The sequence below is a fragment of the Peromyscus californicus genome, unplaced genomic scaffold (assembly GCF_007827085.1).
Source record: "Peromyscus californicus insignis strain IS unplaced genomic scaffold, ASM782708v3 Scaffold_12__1_contigs__length_115047231, whole genome shotgun sequence".
Taxonomy (NCBI): domain Eukaryota; kingdom Metazoa; phylum Chordata; class Mammalia; order Rodentia; family Cricetidae; genus Peromyscus; species Peromyscus californicus.
The window spans coordinates 79,234,834-79,241,634 of NW_026294413.1; positions in this window are offsets into that span (position 1 = coordinate 79,234,834).

Genomic DNA, 6,801 nt, shown 5'->3' on the forward strand with positions numbered 1-6,801 from the left:
AACATATGAACCTATGGGGACCATCCTTACTCAAACCATCATAAACATGTACACACAGACACACAAATAAAAAAATGAAAAAAGAAAAAAGAGAAAGGAAAGAAGAAAGAAAGATGAAGGAAGGGAGAGGGAGGGAGGAAGGAAGGAAAGGAAAGAAAGAATGAAGGAAAGGAAATGTAGATCATTTGAATTCAAATTCTGAATATAAACTTCTTCCAAGTGCTGCACACACATGTACTTGTGTGCATGGGTGCATGAGTGCATGCGTGCGTGCGTGCGTGTGTGTGTGTGTGTGTGTGTGTGTGTGTGTGTGTGTGAAAGAATAAATAAATAGCTCTTCCTTTTTGGGGTCTGCCACTCAATTTCCTTTGCTATCCCTACATCCCTTCACTTCTCAAGTAGATGGCTGTCAACACAGGAACAAGCAAAGATGCTTGGAGGAAAATTTCAGCCAAGTTGAGCTTCACTGCAGAAACTGGCTTCCTCTCTTACGCCATTTTAGAGCCTGGGTGGACCCACAAGTGTCATTCCTGGCTAATCACATATGTGCCAGACAGTTATGATATACAATAAATGGTTAACACATCCAGCCAATTTCCTTGGAGACTATTCACCAAATTTATCGGAAGGCACTTTTATTCAACACACCATAACACAAGTTTCTTTTACTTTGTTTCCACTTCGTGTTGATTCACTCTCTACTGTGTCTGAGTCATTTCGCTTTTCTAACTCAACAGAGCTAAACGGGAGACATCCAGGACTCCAGATTATGACTGGGCAAGTGGCAGGTGTGATTCAGCAGCAGCGAGGTCTGCAATGCTTTGTAATCAGAGGCACTCTGAATTGGAGGCACCGGAAGAGGAAGACAGCCACCTCATTTGTTCCCAAGCTTCCCTTGGAACTTGAGTTAATCCCTGAACCCAGAAGGAATCATGCTGCTCCCTTAGGTCAGTAGCAATTTGAGTGAATCCCCCCCCATGGCAACCTGGACTCTCCTGAGGCTTAATTAGCTTTCATGTAGAATCGTTTAAAATAATTCACTCTTGTGCAGGCTGACTTCTCGCTTCCCAAAGCAGGTTGGATTATTCAAAAAGGAGCCATGGGGAGAATTCTCCTCACTCAGCCCTCTGTTGCAGCTTGCCTTTCTAGAGAAGAGCCTGATGGGAAGGTGAGAGAAAGATAGTCTTGTCCATGCCTTCAGCACCTTTCACTACTGTGGACAATGTCATCCTTGACCTCCAACCCGATGAATGGGCCTAGGATGAAGGGCATTAAAATAGGTTCTATTCTTGTACCATCTGGAGAAGGAGGTGGCTAAGTAGTAATGCCAACAACCCAGTACCGTATGTGGAAAAGGGAGCCACAGCTCTTCCTCAGACCCTGACTCTACCACTCACCCCACTGCCTCAGTTCTCTCACCTCAGATCAAATGAACCAGTTGGGCTCAACAGTCTCTAATGACTCTTGAACTGATTGGAGAGGAGATTCATTATGGCCACTTAATTATTATAAAACTGGGGACTCTCAGCCTTGACATTTATATCACTTTAGGCAGATGACTATCCCCTGCAGCAGGTGTGGATGTTACAGGATATTTCGAAACATCCAAGGTCTATGGTTACAAAGTGCCAAGAGCACCAGTTCCCTACACGGTGGCAGAAAATGTTATTTACAGACATCAACAGATATCTCTCAGGGAGTAAAGTTTTCCTTAGCTGAGAACTCTCTTCAGTGGTTCCCCATTACCTCCAGATGGTGTCCTTATTTAAGCACTGAGGGAGGGGGGCATGTGCCCATGTATGTGGAGGTCAAAATTGACATCAGACTGTCTTCCTCCTCTTTGTTTTTAAAAAACAGGTTTATTTTTATTTTGTAATCATATGTATATGTGGGAGGTCTATGCATGTGTGAGTGCAGGTGTCCACAGAGTCCAGAAAACTGTGTTGAAACCTCTGGAGCAGGGGTTACAGGTGGTCAGGGACCTCCTGGCATGGTAATAGGTACTGAACTCGGGTCTTCTGCAAGAGCAGTATGTGCTCTTAAATACTGAGCCATTTCTCCAGCCTCCTCCACTCCATTTTTGGATATAAGGTCTCTCACTCAGCCTAGAGCTCACCTATTCAGCTAGACTGGCTGGCCGTCAACCCCTGGGACCTGCCTGTCTCTACCCCACAGCACTGGAATCACAGGTACATACTACTCCATCCAGTTTATATGCGGTTATTTGGGATCTGAACTCAGATCCTCATACTTGTACAAAAGTACATCAACCATCAAGCCATCTTCCTAGACCTTGTTTAGCTAAAGCGTACTTTCAAAGATTTATTTGTTATTTCTTTATGTGTGAGGCGGCATGTGTAGCACACATATGCAGGTACCCACAGAGGTCAGGAGCATTGAGTCCCCTGGAGCTGGAGTCACAGGTGGTTGTGAGTTGCCTGATCTGGATGCTGGGGATCAAACCCAGGACCTCTACAACAGCAGCATGTGCTTTTCACTGCTGAGCCATCGCTCCAAACCTGACCTTGTCTAATTTTTTATATTATTTGATGAGTGCTTACTAGAACCAAAGAAAATTGAGACACTGTCCCTGACTTGAGAAATTTGTAGGCTAATTTGTAGGCTAATTAGAACAATCAGATGATTATAACCTAATCAGATGATTATAACGTAATGTGGTACATAGATGTCAAGAGAGGTGCAGAGGAATAGTGGAGGGTTATTGAGGGTGAAGGTCAATAGAGCTCAGGAAGCTTTTAGAAAAAAATAATGATCAAACAGATTAAAGAGTAAATATGGACAGCCAACCATTCCCAGCTTAGGGGGGAGTGAGGAAAGCTGTGTGAGAAAAGGCATAGTAGTGAGAACCATGTCCACTCCCACGGAGCTCTTTGAATGGAGTCAGGAAATCGATCCCCAGAGACAAAGAAAGACTACCCCCAAACCCCAAATCCCAGCTGTGTGTGCTCTCTTAATATTACACAGAGGGGAAGCAGTTCAGAATGGGGAAGAGCTCCCAGCCAGAGATGCTCAGGAACTCTCCATGGTACTGAATGACTTCTCTGCGCCGTCCCCCCGCCCCCTTGCAATCAGCCGCGCTCTGCCCAGGCGCCTGACTATGCCTGCCACCCTTGGCTTGGTGCTGTGCAGTTGGAGATAGCATTCCAGTTGCAGTTGGAAATAACTTCACCGACATAAATGAGCTACAAGAGGGGAGACTCAAATAGACATTGGTATTACCATGAATTGTAAATTATGGTCCAGGGTTTTTGTGGCCTTATGGTTGTTTTTTAAACATTTAACTGAAAATTTACATATTTTCTACCTCTGCATAATAAGCATGAATTTCCTTACTAGGAAAAAAAATACATCATTTAGGGCCCAGTGTGGTAGCATACAGCTTTAGTCCCAGCTTTCATTTGGGAGACAGAGAGGCAGGTGGATCTCTGTGAGTTTGAGGCCAGCCTGTCTGCATATGGAGTTCCAGGTCATCCAGGGCTACATAGTGAGACCTGGTCTCAAATATATATATACAAAACAACTATGCAAAGCTTTGAAACCAAATAGGATCTGAACCCTAACTATGCTATTTAACAACTGTCGGGCCTCAGTCAGTTAATTTAATGTCTCTGGATATCATTTACTTAACTGATAAACTAAAAAATGGTCCTATCTCCAGTAACTCCCCAGTGCTTAACATGCTGGCATCTTGGGAATGGTAAATGAGCTAAGGCAAGGTGTGCACTGTTGTGTTGGTAAGAAATAGAAGCATGCAACAAGTCCTTACACCACCACAGTAAACTCAGACTTCTGCTGCATGAGGGAAAACCTAACATCTAACACGGCAACACATCTTGTAGGCGTGGGCTAACAGTTCCCCTCCCACCTCCCACTCTTGTGGCTCTCATAGAAACAGCATATGAAATAAACTTGATTCTGAGGGATCCTTCATTTGTATGCCATTTCCTCCCAGCTCCCAGGACCTTAGCATCTAGCCCCTTACCACATGGTAAGATATGGGAAAAATCATTCACTGGGTACTCTGACCACCTGGATAATAGCACCTAAAGATATCAGGTGCTCCTTTCAACTTGAGGCCCAGCAAGGTGACCCTGCTTTGAAGCTCAAAGCTGACAGGCTCCCACCTACCTACTCAGGACTTCCAGTTCCATCTTAAAGTTTCATTGTCAAGAGCATATAGCCAAGTTTTGTGTCTGAGGCAAGGCTCTAACATGGGAGAGTGGAACTAAACATCAAACAGAAGAAAGAAACTTGGCAAAAGCAAAGGCTATATAAGGAAGCAAAGTTTCACCAAACAAACTCCTATAATTAGTATTCTTAAGAGAATGAAGAACACCCATGGAACAAGAACAAGATAATGTATCTTTCATTTCATTTTTCGAAACAGGTTTCTCTGTGTAGCCCTGGCTGTCCTGAAATTAGCTCTATAGACCAGGCTGGCCTAGAACTCAGAGATCTGTGCCTCTGCCTCCCAGGTGCTAGGCTCAAAGGTCTGCCCCATCACATTCAGTAAGATAATTTATTTTTATTTTATTTATTTTGGAGTTTGTTTTGTTTTTGAGACAGAGTCTCTTTACATAGTTCTGGCTGTTGAGGAACTCACCATGTAGACCAGGCTGGCCTCGAACTCACGGAGATCTTCCTGCCTTCAGAGTGCTAGGATTAAAGGCATACACTACCACACCTAAAAATAAAAAAATTTTATTTTTAAGTGTGGTGTGTGTGTGTGTGTGTGTGTGTGTGTGTGTGTGTGTGTGTGTGTGGTGTGAGCACAGATGCCTAAAGAGGGTGCCCATTCCTTCTGGAGGCAGAGTTACAGGAGGCTACAAGTCACCTAACATGGGTGCTAGGACCCAAACTCAAGTCCTCTGCAAGAGCAGTGATCCACCTAAGCCATTGTGTCATCTCTCCAGCCCCGCGATGATGTATCTTAACAGGAGCATTCAAAGACTACTCAGAACTCTTGAATATGAAAGGAGGAGTGAAAAGCTCTAACTGAGAAGGCAGAGCGTTGAGAAATCTCACCTCCTTTTCACCACCACCCACTGCCACCCCACACAATAGCAAAAATATCTAGAAAGAAACTAAGGGGAAACAAATTTGAAAGAATGCAAGACAAATCATGAAGGACAAATACTAAAATGGTGGAAAAGCTTAGGAGAGAGAGAGAGAGAGAGAGAGAGAGAGAGAGAGAGAGAGAGAGAGAGGCCAGATGTGGCAGCACACACTTTTAATCTCAGCACTTGGGAGGCAGAAACAGGCAGATCTCTGTGAGTTCAAGGCCAGCCTGGTCTACAGTGAATTCCAGGACAGCCAGGACTGCATAGTGAGACCTTGTTTGGAAAACAGGGACAGAGAAAGGGAAGGAGGGGGTAGGAAGAGGGGAAGGAAAAAATATCCTAGAAATAATGCATGAATTTTCCCAGAATAGAACTCACTAAGTACTCAGCTTAATAAAACACAGAAGAAAATCTAGAAGGTGCATACAGTGTTGTATAATTCCAGATTGGAGGGAGCAAAGCAGTTCTACACTGATCAGGTAGAATATCAGATGTCTAGAATCAGAATGGTAATCCCTGGAGCAAGAAACAAATAGAAAAATGCCTTCAAAACCCCAGCAGAACAACGGATCCACCTGACTTAGCCCTGTGCTTAGACAAGCACTGCAGAATAACAACAGCTCTGGATTTCCAGAGTCTTAGCAGGTTAATTTCCTCTTGCACCCTTCCTCAGGAAATGACTGGAGGATGCCGTCCACAACAAACAGATGATAAATCAAGGACTAGACAGTCATTAGATACAGAATACACAAGTTCAACTCAGAAGGGATAAAAGAAATACCCAGGGGACGGTAATGGTGAGAGCAGCTGCCCACACCATAAAGGTCAAGTTGTCAAGATCTCAGAAGCAGATATTTGGAGCGCTGTCACCACCAGGATCCTACCGCTATCGACCTGTTTTTTCAGATCTGAGGTCAGGACTCCTGGGTGAGTCTGGCTGAGAGGGTTTGATTTGCCACCATCTATCTGAGGAGGCTGCCACTTTTCTCAACTTCTGGCTTGATTTCCATCCCATCAGAGGATCTCATTTCACCCCGCAGAAGTGCTTTGCTTTGCTTTGCTCCAGAAGTTTACGGTGGGCTGAGTGACTCATGAAGTTTGAACTGAGGCTGGAGAGAAAGCTCAGGGGTTTATGAGCATCCATTGCCCTTGCAAAGCGCCTGAGTTCAAGTTGCCAGCACCCATTGGGTTCAAGTTGGGCAGTACACAGCCTTGGAAGCTCCAGCTCCGGGGAAGCTGGTGCCTCTTCTGGCCTCTTTAGACACTGCATATGCATGTAAAAACCCACACGTACAAGCACGCACATAATTTAAAAATAAATCTTAAAAGAAAAAAGTTGGGGACAGATGGAGCCATGCTTTGGGGGTCTATATTTTCCCCCTAGACTCTCAGTTCCTGACCTACACTAGAGTCCTACCAGATGCTCAACTATGATGACCTGCTTATGACCATATTCATATGCTACGCCAGAAGGTGTCCTTATAAATCCTTAAGGAAGCTGAAATCAATTTGCTCAGAGGCTCTGTTCAGCCTCTCTCTCTCTCTCCTCTCTCTCTCTCCTCCTCTCTCTCTCTCTCTCTCTCTCTCTCTCTCTCTCTCTCTCTCTCTTCTCTCTCTCTCTCTCTCTCTCTCACACACACACACACACAAACACACACACACACACACACACACACACACTTTTGAGTACTTTTATTAAAACATTACTTCTTTATGCTTA